The sequence below is a fragment of the Scyliorhinus canicula genome, chromosome 6 (genome assembly GCF_902713615.1).
Source record: "Scyliorhinus canicula chromosome 6, sScyCan1.1, whole genome shotgun sequence".
NCBI lineage: Eukaryota > Metazoa > Chordata > Chondrichthyes > Carcharhiniformes > Scyliorhinidae > Scyliorhinus > Scyliorhinus canicula.
Window position 1 is genome coordinate 98,896,350 of NC_052151.1, and position 20,656 is coordinate 98,917,005.

Sequence of the window (20,656 nt, forward strand, 5' to 3'; positions counted from 1 at the left end):
CAAACGGGATTATTATTTAAACGATAAAATATTAAAGCATGCCGCTGTTCAGAGAGACTTGGGTGTGCTAGTGCATGAGTCACAGAAGGTTGTTTTACAAGTGCAACAGGTGATTAAGAAGGCAAATGGAATTTTGTCCTTCATTGCTAGAGGGATGGAGTTTAAGACTAGGGAGGTTATGTTGCAATTGTATAAGGTGTTAGTGCGGCCACACCTGGAGTATTGTGTTCAGTTTTGGTCTCCTTACTTGAGAAAGGACGTACTGGCGCTGGAGGGTGTGCAGAGGAGATTTACTAGGTTAATCCCAGAGCTGAAGGGGTTGGATTATGAGGAGAGGTTGAGTAGACTGGGACTGTACTCGTTGGAATTTAGAAGGATGAGGGGGGATCTTATAGAAACATTTAAAATTATGAAGGGAATAGATAGGATAAATGCGGGCAGGTTGTTTCCACTGGCGGGTGACAGCAGAACTAGGGGGCATAGCCTCAAAATAAGGGGAAGTAGATTTAGGACTGAGTTTAGGAGGAACTTCTTCACCCAAAGGGTTGTGAACCTATGGAATTCCTTGCCCAGTGAAGCAGTTGAGGCTCCTTCATTACATGTTTTTAAGGTAAAGATAGATAGTTTTTTGAAGAATAAAGGGATTAAGGGTTATGGTGTTCGGGTCGGAAAGTGGAGCTGAGTCCACAAAAGATCAGCCATGATCTAATTGAATGGCGGAGCAGGCTCAAGGGGCCAGATGGCCTACTCCTGCTCCTAGTTCTTATGTTCTTATGTTCTTAATGCTATGTCTCGGTGGATCCCCAGACAGTAAATCATTAGTGGATGTGGCCTCCTGTGATTCCCGCCTTGTGACCTGGGTCCCCTTTGGCGGGTGTCTTCTGGTCATATAAGGTCTCCACGTTGGCGCAGATGAACCTGTTTTAAAGTGTCTCTTTTAATTCAAGGTAAAAAGGAATATGTGACCTCCTACTAGTTCAACCTGGCGAAAAGCAGATGTGGATTGGATTGGATTGCATTTGTTTATTGTCTCGTGTACCGAGGTACAGTGAAAAGTATTGGGGAGAGCTTGCAGAGAGTCGTCTCGCTCCTGCGCCATCTTGAAATTGTTTGGTGACCTGGTTGTGACTTAGTTGACTTGGGAACTGGGAGCCATGGTCAAGTCCTATGGAGACCTAAATGCCAGCTTCCATACCTAAAATACAGTAAATACAGTGGCAGAAGGAGCTGGCCTTGCTTTGAGTATACTTCCAAAATCTCAATCAGGCAGACTCAGACACCCTGGAGACAGGGAGAAAGATGTTTCTGGGTGAAGATCCGGGAAGCTATTGCAATGAGAGCAGAGTACCGGGGAGAATAATCTCCCCATTTGATGAAATGGGCCTTGTTGCGATTTAAAGACTGAGAAGTCACTGGAGGTCCATTCACCTTTCTACGAGAAGTCTATTTGGCTATGTTCAGTTAGATCAAAGGAAATAATCTTTAAAAGGACTCTTGGAGGTTTTCACCCAGCTTGTTAAATTCCTGGGTGTGGTTCTAACATGACTGCAGTTCTGCTGGGTGTGTGATGTAGGCCGTGACCCTGAGCTCGTCATTGCAAAAAATAAATGCAAGTGCGGCGCGGTTGGCCTTTCTTCGCTGAAGACCCACAAAATCTGCGGCACTGTGCCACAGTGGTTAGCATGCTGCCTCACAGCTCCTGGGTCCCGAGTTCAATTCCAGCTTCAGTTGACTGTGTGGAGTGTGCACGTTTTCCCCATTTCTGTATGGGTTTCCTCCGGGTGCTCTGGTTTCCTCCCACAAAAAAGTCCAAAGATGTGCAGGTTAGGTGGATTGGCCATGTAAATTGCCCCTTAGTGCCCAAAACGTTTAGGTGGGGTTACTGGGTTACTGGGGATAGGGTGGGGGTGTGGGCTTGGTTAGGGCCGCTGCAGACTCTATGGGCCAGATGGCCTACTTCTGCAATGTAAATTCTATGATTAAAAAAGTCCTATTTAACACTGGGGTTGTTCCTGGCCTTGTTGAGAAACACCTCGCTAAACAGGACTATTATCCGTTAAATCTTGGCTGTAATGTGTAAACATACGGTGGGGCTATTGTGTTGTGTTGTTTTAACTACTAGTTGACTACTAACAGATATTTAGTTGCTGTTGATTTGTTTCAGTAAAAGTCTTAACAATTGAAAGCTTGTCATGCGATTTCTTTAAATTAGTCACTGTGAATTCAAATCTCTTTTAAAACATGTAATGACCCCTCCCCCTAAGGGGCCAGAGCCAACATTGTATCCCGTTCCCCTCCTGCACCCTGGAGCGCGAGCTGCCCAGGTGATGGGGGAATGGGGAGCCTCCCGCTGATTGGAGGATCCCCACACAACATTAACTCTGACCTGGGAGATCAGGGAGGGAGAGAGGAGTAGAGTGATTAGTGAGTTGTTAGTTGTAAATGAACCGAGTTGCATCCCGCATACCAGGATACCTTGTGTGGAGTCCTTGCCTTTGGTCTTAACAAAAATGTTAATGGTCTCTATTAGAATTGTAAAACTGGCAAGGGACAAAAATTGGGCTCAGTGGTAATGGCCACATTAACAAGGGGTAGTAATATCAGGAAACTGCAAGGAGTGAGCCTCAGCAGAAGCTACAAGAGAGCAAGCAGTGACACTGTGATATCATGGAACCCACACAACCAAGCAGATGAGAAGTAACTGGAAAGCAGCTAATGGTCTTCAACCAAGCAGCATAACCCTGGGAACACTCTTACACATCAACCAACTCTTATTAACTAAAAGCAATAATATTAACCTGAAATGATTCGGTCATGCTAACTGCAGTATCTGTCAAAGCTGACAGATGCACAGCACGGCCATTGGTGGAGATCTGCAACTATAACATGATAGGCAAATGTGTACATTGGAAAGCTCATTATAAATGTTTACATCAGCAGTTCCATTCATAAATATTGCCATTAAATGTGTTATGTAAAATTGTGACAGGCTCTTAATAAAAAAATGCTAATATTACTTGTAAAGCAAGTGGAGTTTATTGCCTCCAATTGGCATTCAACAGCGAAAATGTTTATCTCATCAGAATACGGGCAGATCAAAAAGAAATGAGAAGATCATGTTCAGAGAAATAAAACTATATTTGGGGTCAAATAATTTCTTTTGGGAAATGATTGCTGAGGGGTGCCATTAATTACCTTTCTCTGTGGGGGCCGGCACGGTTGTGCAGTGGTTAGCACTGGTGCTTCATGGCGATGAGGAGGCAACCCAAAAATGTGCAGGGTAGGTGGATTGGCCATGCTAAATAGCCCTTAATTAGATTTGTTTTATTTACCTTTCTTTGTTGTAACAGCAGCTGTGGGTTTGTGTTTTGCCGGTTCTGCAAAAATTATAATGAATATGTTAAAATATATCACCCAATGACTTAATTGATAACAAAAGCTAACAATACCTCTCCTCCTATCTTCCCCCACCCTGGCATTCTACATTTTTTATTGATCAATCCACGTTGATTCACTGACTATCTGGAATCCTTAGACAGTCCTGTGTGGGGAAACTTATGGTGCAGCAAGCAATCATACGGAAATGCAATGAGATACATTAAAACATTAACATCTACACTTATTTAAAGATGACATCATTTTTATTGTTAATTAATAAAGGTGAGAAGTCTTTAATGAAATAAATACAGGCAAAGTGCCATCCAGGATTGTCAAACAAACGCTATATTTTGATTGCCAAGTTATTCTTGCTGTTTTGAAACTGCGTCCTTTTGATGCAAGGTGATTTATGACTTTTCAAGTTAATGTCTATAATTAAACCATAGAAACGTCCTGTTATTGTTGATTAGTTAAGATACTTTACTTCCTCCCTCATGATAAGAGTAGCTGTGCACTTGTGTTTCCAACTTGACCTTTACTGAACCCAAATGGTGGCCCTCGAGAGGCCTGTCGAGTCAGGATGTACATTGAAATTCCTCCCTCCTCCACATCAATCTTATAAAGAGGGCATATATTGTTGGTGGCAGACACTTGCATCCAAACCTACAAAATCTAAGAGAGCAGCCCAATTGATCCGAAGGAGCCTAAAACATGGCTTTGGCCCCTCATTAGCATTTGCATGGCCCTGTCAGAGGCTGGCTGGTAGTCTAACAGGTGCCCGAGGAGTGCCCTTGCAAAATTTATCATTTTTACTTGCATTTTCCTTTTAGTAAATAAGCATCTTGATGACTAATTTGTCTTTTCTCCCCAACATTAAATTTAGCACTTATTAAAACAAAACAAATTTACAAATCAATGGCTAGACTCAAAACACTAATTTCCAACCATTATCTGAGGGTTAGATTATAACTTCAATTCTGTTGGACATTTGAAATTATAGTGAAAATGAAAAGATTTTTCTGACTGAATTTTAACTTTCAAAAGTAAAAGACGAGTCAGAAAAATGAAGGTGTAAGATTTCACTTATTTTAAACCGAAGCCCTTTTGAAAATAGTCAGGAAATGGGAATGACTAACACATTTTAATCACCAATAAAAACAAATTCATTTGATCTTTGATTGGTTAGAAAGAGCAGAATGAGAGATTACACAACAATCTGTATATAAAAGGTCGATGTTATAGTTTACAAAATTACTTTAGTATGTGTTAATTCAAGGAGGAAGCATGAAAAAACCAGGAATCTCATGTGCACTAATAGAACAATAAAAAGGTTTGCATGGCTGGGGAAAAGGCTTTGGAATGTCTCTCGGTAAAAGGCTCTTGCACTGAGCAGGCAAAGGCATAATGGGCCAAGTGCCCTCATTCTCTGCTCTAACGATTCTATGACTTTTTTGACTGAAATGTGGTGAAAATATCCATGGGTTTGGATCAGTGTCTTATTATCAACAAGATAATTTATCTAAAATTAACTTTCAGTTTGACAATCGATCACTTTCTCCAAGTAGAACATGAAATATAAGAAATGATCGGAAAGGAACACAAAAATAAAATGTTGATCATTTTGATTAGGGTGTTTAATTTGTTCAACACTTACTAGTCATTTAGTCTTTATTCATTCTGTGGATGAGCATTGAACCGTTGTTAAATCTTGTCATTTTACAACTTAATTCAGTTGGTAGTTCACAACTCTGTGGCTGGTAGCCGCTATGAGATCTGCCTGCGGACACCAAGTGGTGATGTCTGGAGTTCAGCAGCAATCTCTTAAAAGAACAGCAGAGTTGATCCTGCCTGTTCTCAAGTGATTCCATACAGCAGTTATTTATAGCATCCAAGTAACTATGGTAATCAGAACCAAGAGTGACTCTATGAGCCCTTTTCTGAACACTTTCAATGACTTTATAGTGCTGCTCTGTAATTCTGCTTGACAAAACAGACCTTGGCAATAACGTTGCATTTTGAGTTAAACATTTTGTCTGACATTCTTTTAAGTGCTGTACAATTTAGCAAAGGTCGAACTCCATGCTGTAAATCTTTAATTCCAATTAGGCACTGGAACATTAGCTAGGCTTTTGTTAAATTACCAGAGAAGTTGGCTAATTTTTCCCATATATGTTCTATTCCCTAAAATAAAGGAATCCTGGAGGGCATGCAAGATTGAAGTGCCAGATTATCATTCGCCATCTCAGATAAATTAAAATTTAAGCCAAGCAGGTGGCTCTTAAAATACATTTCTGGAGAGAAATTGAAAAGCACACATTAATGCTTGTTATTAGTGCTGTTCTTATTTTGTCAAGAAGAGCAAAGCAAAGGTTCATATGGCACGTTCTTGCTTTTTCAACTTTTTCACGTTTGGCTGAAAAATTAAATGATTACAGATTAAGGGATGATTTCTACCTAAAACAAATAGTTCCTTATTAAAATGTTTAAATGACTCTTGGGCCAGGACATCTGAGGTCTGTTGTGTTATGTACTCTGGGATAACACAGGCTGCAACTCGATGCAGCTTTGAACAAAAGACACTACAGACTTTGAAGTAAGTTCAATGTGATTTATTGAACCATTAGTACAGTTCTCTATGACTTCGACTCTCCTGCTAATCTTGCTATAGTAACTCAGTCTAACTAACCAGTCTGCTATAAGCCACGTGGTGGGTGTGATACTTCTGATCTGCCCCTGTCCTACTCTCTAAGTGACGCCTGTGGAAAGAGACAGAGCATGTATGCCCTGTCCTTATAAATGGGTTGTGTGATGCCCCTTGTTGTAGTGTCACATCTGTGTGTCTTGACTGCCCATTGGTCGTGTCCTATTCTAAGTGTTCATTAGCTGTATGTCTGCATGTCATGATGTCCCTGGTGCTCCCTCTAGTGTTTACTTAGTCGGAGTGTATTTGCATTAACCCCTTGTGTATTTGCAGTGATGCATATCACTACAAGGTCTGGAAGACATTTTGCAACCAAGATCATGAAATTCCTTTCATTTGAGAAACAATTACCGAATAATGTGTTCTCTGAACTAGATGACAATTCTTTCATGCTTGGACCTTTTATGTATAGAAATCATAAAAAGAGACAACTAGTGAATTGATCATATTCACAGGGAACGTGCACAAAACCATTTACTTTTAATCCCGATTCCAGCTGTGAGCACAACATGTTATGCATAACAGCATCGGTATTTCACTAATGGAATACACTGTGCTCCTACACAGAACTTTATCTACTCTGAAAAATGGATCTGGAATTCAGCACCTAAGCTCTCATCATATGAGGGTGGATTCTCAATTGCTTATCACCGGTATCGAGATTCCTGATCGGGCGGTGAATGGAGCATAGAGGAAAAACAGGTTTGGTGCCCGCGATGCTCTGGTCCCCCACTGGCAGTCTCAGTGCTGCACTCACCTGTGTCAGCGGGAGTGATCTGCATCCATTTCCACTTGATTAACGGATTGGAAGTCCAATTTATCAGCACCCCCATTATGCACTGACCCCCACAGCGGGAATAACAGATCACCCACCCCCCACAGGATGAAGGTGACCCGCTGAACCCCCAGCCCCCACCATCAGACCCACACCATCAAACCTCAATAGAGACCCCAATTTCCTGATATTCAGAGAAGATGTGATGAGAAGTTGTCAATCATAGCAAGTGTTTATAAGCATTGTGGTTGGCACCAAAGCAGGGTAGTTGGAGCATGAAGGGAAATATAGATAAACAAGCCTCCTAAGCAGCTGTGTCTCAACAAAAACTGCCAATTTTTAGCAAGTGCAATGTATTGCTGTGTGAAATAGAATGGAAGGTTTGCATCTCAAAGGCTGTCAAGCAATATGAAGCCCTTCGAAGTGTACTTGGCTTTTAAGGAAGCCTCTGACACTTGTAACAGCTGCTGTGTTAAACATTGCTATCTGAGGCAGCAGATCTTTTGGAAGGATAAGTGAAAATGCAGTGATATTTCATTCCATTGCCTGGACTTCTCTTTGGTTTTCTGGCAGGGGTGACTGATGGGTTACAGATCCGTATACTGGTCCCCGCTCCTTGCGCCAGCAGAAACCAGTCGCAATTCTGTGGTGGGGGTCTCTGTAATGGATGTCTCTGTAATGAGGGTTCTCTATAATAGGGGTCTCTGTAATGGGGGCTCTGGCCAGGGTCTCTGTAATGTAGATGTCTCGTGGGGGGGGGGGGGGGGGGGGGGGGGGGTTCTGGTGGTGGTGGAGTGGACAGGACTTGCATTGTTGGGAAGGGGTGGGCCCTCTGATGGACTTTGGGGCATCTCTCTTAAGGTTTTACCCCTTTTGCCCACAAGGTCCAGCATGCCAGGGACACACTGGGAAATACATGCACTAATTCTCACCCACGTGAATCCAGGCCCAGAGGAATAGAGATCCATGCAAGCTTGGAGAATCCGGTGCCCAGCCCAATAATAGGATTAAAATGGGTTAATGTAATCTAATTGCATCTCCCTGATGGTACAGGGTTCAAACCTTGATACCACGGCCAGCAGGGGGCCGGCTGGCACTGATCCCATTTTGTTGGCCATGATGGATTCTCTGCTGCATTGGGAACTCCGCAACTGGTAGCAGGCAGTGAAGAACCCAGCCCAGCCTTTGAAATGCAAACCTTCCATTCAATTTCACACAGCAATACATTTCATTAGCCAGTGATTCACAGTTTTATTACTCAAGAAGCAGGTGCTTGGTGGATTGTTAATCGACCTTCCCTTCACGCTTGAATGCATCTCCATTACCCGGACTTTGATGCTAACCACTGTGTTTATAAACACACTTACTATGATTGACAGTTCCTCACCACATTAAAAGTAGCTAAATGCTTTTACTTCCTCTTTTTCACAGCAGAAAGCATGTGGCCGGTTTGGGAAAGGTGTTGGGCAATGGAGAATCCATTCCCCAATGTTAAATCTCAGATGTTCTGTGACTCACACAGTTAAGTAACAGCCAGGTTTCTCAGCCATCCATCTGCCTGTTTCTTGGCAGCAGGAGGCATCGCACATTTGCTGGAGGTGGGATTCTCTAGTCCTGCGCTATTAATGGGATTTCCCATTGAAGCCACCTCACCCACCAGGAAACCCACAGACGGGGTGTGCATTGCTGACAGGAACAGAGATTCCCACTGCTAGCGAACGACCAGAAAATTCCAGCCAACATATTGTTTGTATTCATAAAATACCCTGAAACTTAAATAAAGGAATGATAAATCTATTGAAGAATATCATGAAAATTTCTATCAGTGCTGAAGTAGTAAACATTTAATATTTAAACTTTATTCTTTCATCTGTTCTGTACAAGTGTTATTGGAATTTTCATCCATAATTTCAGTAAATCTATACAGCCGATTTCCCTCGTTTATAATACACCTTTCAGTTCACTGTGGAAGTATCAGATACATTTTATCAAACGGGTGAAACACAAAGGGCGAGATTCTCCGCACTCCCGACGGTGCGGAGAATAGCGTGGCTCGTAAAATTTTACGGCCACGCTGTCCCGACGCCCTCCCGCTATTCTCCCCCCCCACACCCAACTCCCGACACGAATCGCTGCCGCCGTTTTTTTACGGCCGGCAGCGATTCACAGCTGATAGATGGGCCGAGTTCCCAGCCCTTTACGGCTGTTTTTACAAACGGCAAACACACCTGGTCTGGCCGTTCGTAAAAACGGCCGTAAACACTCGCATTTTATAACCATGGCACCGATTGGCACGGCAGTACCACGGCCGTGCCAAGGGTGCCATGGGCCCGCGATCGGTGCCCATCGGTGCCCAGCGGGCCCGATGCCCGCGCACTATTTCTCCTTCCACCGCCCCGCAGTATCCATTCGCGGGGCGGCTGAGGGGCAACCCGGCCCGCGCATGCGCGGGTTTCGTGCAAATGCGCGATGACGCATCAGCCGGCGCTAACTCCGGCAAGCGGGCTTAACGAAATTCGTTAAGCCCGTGATGCCGGACCTTACGGCGTCGGGCTGCTAGCCCCGACCGGGGACCAGAATCGGTTCCCGGTCGGCAAGGGGGGGGCTGGCGTCAAACCCGCCCGGGGTTTCTCCCCATATGGGCGATTTCTCCCCATATGGGAGAATCTCGCCCAAAGAATGTGGTAATTTGTAGAATCATCTACGTCAACAAAAAATGATGGGAGTCTGAAGTAATCTTAATATTGCTATGATTATTGTTGGTAATGAATATGTTCCGTTAGTTGCTGTTTATTGTTCTGTTGTTATACAGTATAAAAATTTCAAGGTGGCAGTGCTTCACATAAATCAGAGTTGTTTCTGTTTCAAAACTCACCCAGAGCTTTAACCTTTGCAAGTTTAGCTGCGAATATGCAAAATAAAAGAAAATGTTTAAATTTCAGGCATGAGATGTCAATATAACAACGGCACAAAAACCACGCAAAGGGCAATATATGAGAAACAATTATGTGCTTGTTTGCATTTTTCGCAATGAGCGTTCAGGAAGGCACATCAGATATTGGAGAAATATATACAATGCCGGACTCCAGTCATTACTATTACAATGTAATTCATGTACCTTTCCTTTCACTTTCAATCAAATTTGTTATGTTCTTTTGCTATTGCCGGTAGATATGATGCACAATAGCGCATCTAGTTCTTGACTAGTTAAAGTCATTTATTATAAAATGAATGCGTGATAAAGATAACTATAAGGAATATATTACAAACTACTAATACCAAAAATCATCCTAGAGCTATTGCAAGTATGACTATCCACCAACATAGCATAGTCCCAACTCCTCGAGTACAGAGTCACATGGTAGATTTACACTGCCACTTGCTGGTCGGAGGTTGTGCACATCATTATGTAGATGATTGCTTATGCACATCATCACAAAATTGTATTCTACTTCCAACATTTGCTATCCTTGGGGTTTTTTTTTTGAGTAAAACTATCAAATTTCTGAGTATAAAGGGAAACAAAACCGGGACTTTCCGGGACCTAGCAGGAAGGGGAAAGCAGAACTTGAAGTGGCTGGTGAAGGCCCTCCAGCTCTGACTCCATTTCTGGAGGAATCTCTTGCCAGCAGGTTTCTAATAGCTGACAGGCATGGTGACTGACGATGCAGAGGCTGGAGGTTGAGACAATGTCAATGACCACATCATCAGCTGATGTGATAGGAAGTGCTAGTGCCATGTTTAAATGGCTTCTCAGCTTCAAACTTTCTTTTCTGCATCATGCATCCCTGTAAGAAACCTCGAACCATTAATTCCTCCATCAACCTCTGAGTATTCATCCCATCAACCTTGGAAGAATTGTTGAGGAAAGACAAAGTCAATTTGGCAGAAGGAAGAGTCCTGCGAGTCCCCACAATTCATTGGTGACTTGTTCAATGCTTACCACAAGGGAGGTCCTATTCCCCAGAGACAAAAGGAGGAGGCCTCCCTACCTAACCAATCAAAGACTGTACGGAAATCAGGGAGGAGGCCGGCAGCCATGTGGTTATCCAAACAACTTGATTGCAGCGCTGCTCGCACATCAACATCTTACTCAACTCCATGAAGGTGAGCACCACACATGTTGGCTCCCGGGGGTAAGCAACTGGATAAATGTGAGGGGAGGGATACTAGAAAGGGAGAGCTCAACATGTAGTTGGCAAAAGGCTGATGGCGCAGTTTCCCCTTGGAAAGTAATTGCTGCAACACTGCCAAAAGGGGCAAACCTAGCACTGCTGACTTTCGTAAGTTACCGTGCAAGCCAAAAAGGCAGTGTCTGCTCTTATGGGGCAACTGATATTACTCTTGGTGTTTTCTCTGGAGAAGATGACACAAGGCATGAAAGAAAGATCCACGCTCGGCATTGGATTCCCGATTATCACACTCCTGATGCGAGACTGAAGGATAGTGTACCTGTGTCCTCCAATATATAGACATCCATTTGAACTGCACCAATTCTGTGGGCTCCCTTTTATAGGGGCAGGAAGTGCTGATCATTCTGTTAACTCATGTACGTCAACCCCAGGAACAGAGAGTTTACACCTCTGGGGACCATTTATCCATCTCCAAGGAGGAGGAGGGGACATCAGAGACTGCAGCACTACATCATTCCCCACACCCTTCAGCAGCACAGATGCTTTCACCTTAATGGGCATGTACGTTCTTGTGAGTAAATTCAGACCTACAGCCTGAAGAGAGCACCACACAAGTGTCTGATAGGCTGCCAGAGGTTGCGGCAGCTGAGACCACTTACAGGAGACCCGGGCCCTTGCTGACCCCTAGACTGATGACATACCTCTGGAATCATCCATAGGGTAACAGATGCTGGAAGTCCAGAGTGAAGTGTGTTAAAATCTGGCGGAACCTCCTGACAATATCCACAACTGGCCAGACAGTGGAGGAGTCCGTCCAGGCTGTGAATGCAGCTATCTCCAGCTTGCCTGCGTTGGACCCCTCCATTAAGAGATTGGTGAATCTGCTGGAGATCTGCCAAAGATGCACCCAGACCTGCATCCCATCACCTTGACCAATGGTTAACATCGTGTAAGAGCACAAAAAAGAATAATTAAGAAAACATCTTATATGCATTTGGTTCTCATGGGTGATTGGAGAGTTAATGCTTCTCTGCTTGCACTTAATGTTGTAGATAAAAGTCTTATGTTTCTGCAATTTTCCTCAATTGTTGGTTGCTCTCTGGCATTTCAAGAGTGTATGGGTCATCCCAAGAGCTGGCTGAGGTTGATCATTGCATTTGTCGTTATCGTTCATACATTTCAGAAGTGCCAGATGATAATGGGCACTAGGTACCTATAGATACCTAAAGTATGGGTGAAAAATGGACCTTTATTTGGTTGTATGACGATAGTTGGAAGGGTAATAGGAATCATGTGTATGAAGATGTCCCTTGTGCCTATATTTTGGAATAATCACTTTCTTCAGTGAAACTGCCTCTTCAACTTCTACAGGTAGCTTATCCCCTGTCTGGAATGCTTCCCATTCCTCTTCCCCTTTCAGACCCCACTCAGTTTATTCCCTTGCCAAAAGCTGAATGGCACAATGAGGGCTCAACTCCAGAACATAGCTACCTGATTATCTCTCCTGCATGATAAATGCTGTGCCCGTACTGGCCTATCCAACCTAAAAAGAAAAATTACCCACAGTGGCCAAACGCAGCAATTTTTCTTCATTAATTTACAAGATGTGGGCGTCACTGGCTAGGCCAGCATTTATTGCCCTTCAGAAGGTGGTAGTGAGCTTCCTTCTTGAACCACTGCGGTCCCGGTAGTGTAAGTACACCCACAGTGCCATTAGGGAGGGAGCTCCAGCATTTTGACTCAGCCACAGTGAAGGAACAGCGATAAATTTCCAAGTCAGGATGCTGAGTGGCTTGGAGGGAACCTCCAGGTGATGGTGTTCCCAAGTACCTGCTGCTCTTGTTCTTTTAAATGATAGTGGTTGAGAGTTTGGAAGGTGCTGCTTAAGAAACACTTTTCGACGGTGGTGGAGGGTTTGCATTTTTATGAATGGGGTAGCAATCAAGTGGGCTACTTTGTCTGGATGGTGTTGAGCTTCTTGAGTGTAGTTGGAGCTGCATACATTCAGGTAAGTGGAGAGTATTCCATTACACTCCTGACTTGAGCCTTGTAGATGGTGGACAGGCTTTGGATGGTTGGGAGGTGATATACTCATCGCAGAATTCCTAGCCTTTGACCTGCTCTGGTAGCCACAGTATTTATATGGCTAATCCATGGTCAGTGATAACACCCAGAATGTTGATAGTGGGAGATTCTGTGATGGTAATGCCATTGAATGTCAAGGGGCGATGGTTAGATCCTCTCTTACTGAAGATGGTCATTGCCTGGCACTTGTGTGACACAAATGTTACTTGCCACTTGTCTGCTCAAGCCTGGATCTTGCTGCGTTTGCACATGACCTGCTTCTGTAACTGAAGAGTCGCGAATAGTGCTGAACATTATGCAGTCATCTGTGAATATCCCCAATTCTGACCTTGTGATGGAAGGAGTGTCATTAATGAAGCAACTGAAAATGGTTGAGCCTCAGCTGCCACCACCTTGCTGTTCTTCAAGACAAGCTAAGGCAACAATGTCCCATGTTCTCTAGTGCACTCATCCTTAAATTCATAGAGGCTGATCAAATTGCAGTCCATTGGATCTGCACAAATGTTAAATCTTTACAAATTGCCTATTTAGAAAAACCTTGCTATGTTCCTATTTGGTTTCCTGCCTGCATCTTGTAAAATGCAGAACCAGTGTGCTGATGTCAGAGATTCACCCAAAGTCTCCCATGCAATTTGCCAAATGTTTTATAATTATATGCTGCCAAGGCTACAGTTTCTCTATAGAGTCAAAAGGGTAGTGGCGACAAGCAGAAAAGTGTCCGCTTGAGGCTTTTGCGCATGGCTCACATCACCATAGTCAAATAGCAATGTCTTCATCTGCATTCCTGCATGAATGAGAGGAACACCTGTCTCTGGGCCTCCTTTACCTGGAAGGGGTGGTGTGGGAATACCATGCCCAGATGGAGGCCACGTGAAGCACTTAGCACTGGCCTTCTAGCTTTGAGATGGAGGGAAACCTGTAAAGAACATGTTTGCTAAATTTATTACTTCAATTTGTTCACATACCCACTGAGGCTGCAGGTAACCCTGCCTTGGTAGTGACTCTCATCCAGATGAGGAGAAGACGGGCCCATTACAAGTTGACATAGGGCAAACAGGAGCAAGGACCTGAATAGGAAGAGGCAGTTGGGCTTCTATAATCAAGAGGCTGGCGAACATGGAAAACTCCAACACGAGAAATGAGCAAAAGTTATCCTGTTTGTCCCAGGATGTGGTTACTCGTATCTATCAACTTCCCCAGTATGAGTTGCAGCCACAAGGACTCTGTAGGAGTAATGCAGACTACCTTTCCTGCAATGAGTGAATGTCTGTCCAGGTGCCCTTTATATATGGCGCCAGAACCTTCGGCCACAAGGTAACTGCGGAGCAGGTTATTTCCGACCTAACCCACTATGTAATTTGCCGAGATCCTCGTGGATGCATAATTAATTAACTGCAAAGTGAAATATTGTGGGCGGCACGGTGGAGCAGTGGTTAACACGGCTGCCTCACGGCGCCAAGGACCTGGGTTTGATCCCAGCCCTGGGTCACTGTCCATTTGGAGTTTGCACATTCTCCTCGTGTCTGCGTGGGTCTCACCCCCACAACGCAAAGATGTACAGGGTAGGTGGATCGGCCATGCTGCATTGCCCCTTAATTGAAAAAATTTAAATTAAAAAAGGTGAAATATTGTGCGTTTTCTCCTGCCCCACTGCCCAAGTGGAATTACACTGACTTTCCAACAGACATAGTCTGCAGAATGGAAAATTGTGCCCCATGTGTGTTGAAATACGAGTAAGTTCTGAGGTACCATAAAGTTTTATAAAATAAATTTGTTAGGATTTAGAACTAGATTTCTGCACTGCTCTGAGATAAATAAGGTACAGCTAACCAGCGAATACATAACAATGAGTGCGGCTGAATATCCACCATAGATCAGAAATAGAATCATCCCCTCCTCTACTTAAGTATATTTAAATTTAAGAATGTATTTAAACTGTGGTCATGAAGTGAAGGAATATTCCCAAACATGAATCAGCATCATTCAGTAGTGCAGTAGTGCAGGTGTTCCTCATTCTGTCACCATCTGTCTCTGTATAATGCAGTAGAACTGTGACCAGACAAACTGAAAACTCTTTACCTTTTCCAGTAGCAGCCAGTTTTTGTTTCTTTTCTTTTTCTGAAAGAGGAAAACAGTTTAATTCTAATGTTAAACCTGAGAGGGCATAACGAGGGAGGGCTTACTGAACTGTCTACAAAATACAGAATAATAAGTGAGAATCAACATGGTTTTAGAATGTTGGCATGCAAAATTCTAGTGGTGTGTGTCTGGAACACACCTGCAGCTTAACTTGGCCACTGTCGCTGATGAAGTCCCTGCGATCACAGAGAGAGACCCCAAGAAGAGCAGAACTTTGACAACAAATACAGCCTTTCCCCACTGAAGAGATTGAAAACACTAGCCTGAAATTGTTCTAAGTTACTCGCTGCTGAATTCCCAGCTTCTGAGGGCCACAGTATTTAGAAAAAAAAATATTATTCATTCATGGGATGTAGTCATTGCCAGCTAGGCAATGCCTAATAGCCCTTGAGAAGATGATGGTTAGCTGCCTCCCTGAACTGCTGCAGTCCATGTGGTATAGGTACACCCACAATGCTGTTAGGGAGGGAGTTCCAGGATTTTGACCCAGCGACATTGAAGGAATGGTGATATATTGCCAAGTCAGGATGCTGAGTCCCTTGGAGGGGATCATTCAGGTGGCGGTGTTCCCATGCATCAGCTGTCCTTGTCTTTCCAGATGGTAGCAATCTTGGGTTTGGAAGGTGCTGTCTAAAGAGACTTGGTGAGTTTATGCAGTGCATCTTGTAAATGGCACACACTGTTACCACGCATGTTGGTGGTGGAGGCAGTGAATGTTTGTGGATGTGGTGCCAATCAAGTGGGCTGCTTTGTCTTGGATGGTGCCAAACTTCTCGAATGTTGTTGGAGCTGCATTCATCCCGATAAGTGGAGTGTACTCTACCACATTCCTGAGTTGTGATTTGTAGATGGTGGACAGAATTTGGGGAGTCAGGAGCGAGTTACTTACCGCAGGATTCCCAGCCTCTGACCTGCTCTTGTGGCCATAGTATTGATGTGATTGGTTCAATTAGGGTTTTGGTCAATGGTGATCCCTGGGATGTTGATAGTGGGGGATTCAGTGATGGCAATGCCATTGAATGTCAAGGAGAGATGTTTAGATTCTCTCTTGTTTGAGATGGTGATTGCCCAGCACTTCTGTGGCATGAATGTTACTTGCCACTTGTCAGCCCAAGACAGAATGTTCAAGGTCGTGCTGCATGTGAACATGGACTGCTTCAGTATCTGAGAAGTTGTTTATGGTACTGAATATTATGCATGATCAGCAAACATCACCTTATGGTTGAGGTAAGATCATTGATAAAACAACTGGAGATATTTGGGCTGAGGACACTATCCGAGGAACTCATGCAGCAATGTCCTGAGGTTGAGATGATGGCCTCATGCTGCCAGACTTGCTGAGATTTTCCAGCATTTTCCCTTTCGTTTCAGATTCCAGCATCTGCAGTAATTTGCTTTTAGAACATAGAACAGTACAGCACAGAACAGGCCCTTTGGCCCTCGATGTTGTGCCGAGCAATGATCACCCTATTCAAACCCACATATCTACCCTATACCGGTAACCCAACACCCCCCCCCCCCCCCCCCCCCAACCTTACCTTTTAGGACACTACGGGCAATTTAGCATGGCCAATCCACCTAACCCGCACATCTTTGGACTGTGGGAGGAAACCGGAGCACCCGGAGGAAACCCACGCACACACGGGGAGGACGTGCAGACTCCGCACAGACAGTGACCCAGCCGGGAATCAAACCTGGGACCCTGGAGCTGTGAAGCATTTATGCTAACCACCATGCTACCGTACTGCCCCGAACACTTTTATCCAGTGTTTAACTCACTGCCACCTCTCTTCCAGGAATACCTACCCTGAAGAAGTACTGCTCTTCTCTCCGACAGGATTTCCGTAAGTCCCTCCCTCACTATCTCTGTCTGTTAGCTTTGACAAAGAGTCATCGGACTCGAAAAGTTAGCTCTTTTCTCTCCCTACAGATCCTCATAATCCTTGATGCTACATTCAGTCAACTGCTATCTTGATGTCAAAGGCAGTCACTCTCACTTCACCACATAAGTTCAGCTCTTGTCCATTTTTGAACAAAGATTTCAATGTGGTATGATGCCGAAGAGTCCTAGCAGAACCAAAAGTGAGCAGTTATTATTGTGTAAGTGAATCATAGCACTGTTGACAGCAGCCCCCCATCACTTTGCTGATGATGAGTGAAAGTCGACTGATGGTAAATTGGCCAATTGGATTTATGGGAATGATATTTGTGGTAATTTTTTCACATTGCTGGGTAGATGCCAATGCTGTAGTTGCACTGGAACAATTTAGCTTGGAGGTGCAGCTAGTTCTGAGATACTGTCAGAGATCATAGTCTATGCTGTATTGAGTGCCTTCAGCCTTGCATTTAGAATGAATTGAATTGGCTGAACACTAGAATCTGTGATGTTAGGGACCTCCAGAGGAGGCCAAAATAGATCAATTACTCAGCAGTTCAGGCTGAGGATGATTGCAAATACTTCAGCCTTGTCTTCTGCACTGATGTACTGGGCTCCCCCAACATTAAGGAAGGGGATATTTGTGGAGCCTCCTCCTCCCATTAGTTGTTCAATTGCCCACCACCATTCGTGACAGTACAGCATATGTTTGAACTGATCTATCTGTCCTGTGTTTGCTTAGGTCTGTCTATCTTAATGGGGTATGTGTGCCTGTGTGTGCATGAGGGGGGGAGAAGATGCCTGGTTGTTGGGGGGGGGGTTGGGGGAGGTGATGGGGAAAGTCTGACAATACCGGGTAGTATTCCCAGACGTAGAAAAGGGGACCATCTTTAATGATGGCGGTGGAAACCATACCCCTAGATTCTCAGTGTCAAAAAACATGGAGCGAAAAGTTGGCTGTGCATCTGGAGAGATAAATGCCGGTTTTCGGTCTGAACCTGACACTGACAAATTTTGGAAAAATTCTGCCCTATATATCTGCGCCTCACAGAGCTAAACTGTACGTGTACTCCTTACAGAGGTATTCCTGCACATGTTCATGTGTACGGTTTGCATTGCATAGAATTCCCAGCTTCAATAATACTCGAACCTTTGACACAATCCAGGATAAAGCAACTTGCTTCATCAGCGTTCATCCACCATTTTAAACATTCACTCCTTCCACCACTGCATTATGGCTGCAGCAAGTACCATCTACAAGATGTACTTCACCAAGGCTTGTTTAACAACACCACCAAACACTTGACCTCTACCACCTGGAAAGACAAGGCAAAACATGCATGAGATCGCCACCACCTTCAAGTCCCCAACCAAGTCACATACCATCTTTACTTGGAAACATGTTCCTGGGTCAAAATCCTAACAGTACTGTAAGTGTCCTCATGCCACACAGGATGCAACAATTTAAGATGGCTCATCACCACCACCTTCTTGAGGGTAAGAAGTGATGGGCTATAAATGCTCGCCTGAACAGTGATACTCACATCCCATGAACATAAAAATATCAACACATCAAACTGGCTGCTTCTTTACCTTTCTCAGCAGTAGCAGGTTTTTGCTTCTTTATTTTCTCTATGAAATGAAAATAGCTGTTTAGATTTTTTCACTCTTAATGAACATCTGTACAATTTGTAAAAAGTAAAACCTTTATAAGAACAGCAAATACAAAAGTGTAGTTTAGAGGCATATTAGAGCATTGAGTAACTGCATTGCAGCATGTAATGTCGACTGGAATTATTGTTGGACTCTTTCCAATTTCCTGCGCAACTTCAGCAGCGGCGTTGTTGAGTGTTTGCACCATTTCTCTGAGACTTCTGTCAATCTTCCGGCAATGTTACAGAAGGAAATCGGAAAACAGAGTCATCAGCACCATCACTGGGGAATGGGGAAACAGACTTAAAGTACTGAAGGCCTATCCTGTTCTTATGTTCCTAACAACTGCAGAAATTTCACTCCCAGTTTTTAAATAAAGTTTCATTTGTTGGTGATATGACAAATTTCTGAGGAGTTTAAAAAAAAAGAAATTGTCCAATTTTTGTATTTTCTGGACCACTATTTCTCATGCCACTTTCTTACATACTCTGAGCTGTAGATTATCAGGTCTTGGGGATTTATTGGCCCTCAATCCTATCAATTCCCCCCAAATTATTTCCCTACTAACATAGATTTCCTTCAGTCCCTCCCTCTCACTAAACCTTATGTTCCTCAACATTTCGGGTATGTTATTTGTGTCCTTCTTTGTAAAGACAGAACCAAAGTATGTACTTAGCTGGTCAGCCATTACTTTGTTCCCCATTATAAATTCCACTGTTTTTGACTGTAAGGGACCTACATTTGTCTTAACCAATCTTTTTCTCTTCACATACCTATAGAAACCTTTACTGTCAGTTTCAATGTTCCCCACAATCTTACTCTCGTACTCTGTTTTTCCTTTCTTTATCAATCCCTTTGCTCTCCTTTGCTGTATTTTCCCTTTCTTAATCCATCCCTTTGCCCTCCTTTGCTGAATTCTAAATAGTCCAAATCCTCAGGTCTTCTGCTTTTTTGGGGCCAATATGTATGCCTTTTCCTTGGATCTAATACTATCTCTAATTTCCATTGCAAGCCATGGTTTTACCTTTGCCATTTTATTTTTGCACGTGTCAGGAATAAACAATTATTGACGTTCCCCCATGCGCTCTTTGATGTCTGGAAGCAGCTTGCCATCAGTAATTGTCTAGTTATAGTGCTGAGAGTGGCATTTATGTTGATCTAATGAGAAGGGGGAGGTGGGAAGCAATGCCATAAAGCAATGTTTCAGGGTCAACAGCTACCTTCAGTTATTTTGTGGAGGAGCCAGAAGGGGTTTCTCACTAAATAGAAGCATTTTCCAAGCACATTGGGCTTTCATTCAGAGGCCAACAGCAATTCCACGAAGTGGATAAGATACCCTAAAACCATAAGAAATAGTCAGAGTTTGTGTTACACAAGCTCCATCTCGTTATTATTCAATTTACAGTTTGTGTCACATACAAATTGTAGGTGCACTCTTTATTTCCCATGATCAATTATGGAAGGAAGAGTCCCTTTTCTTAGCTTTTTAGAGTGTGTATCACAGTAAAGGAATTCAGAAGCAAGCTTTTGAGAGTATAAAATTAAAGAAGTTATTTATTCTCATATATTTTCCCTGAATTAAACATAGTATCAGACACACTGAGATTAGGCACAGGTTAAAGTTATCTACTTTTACATATTAGTTATCTCAGTCTCTGATTTATGATCTCTGGTTTCTCATGAGGCTGGTCTAGTTTCTTAGATGGCTTCAAAGCTTTAAATTTGAAGTGAGGGTCTTGTAAAAATGAAAAGTTTACAGCAAGTTGCGATAATGTTTGTCATTGAAATTGTAGGAGGTTGGTTCTCAGATGAATTTTAACTTGGAGAGTTTACATACTTTGGCTAACTGACGTCTTGCAGCTTGTTTTGTGTCTGGTTCACAGGCTGGCTGAACCATGGGTTTTGATGGCTTTGGT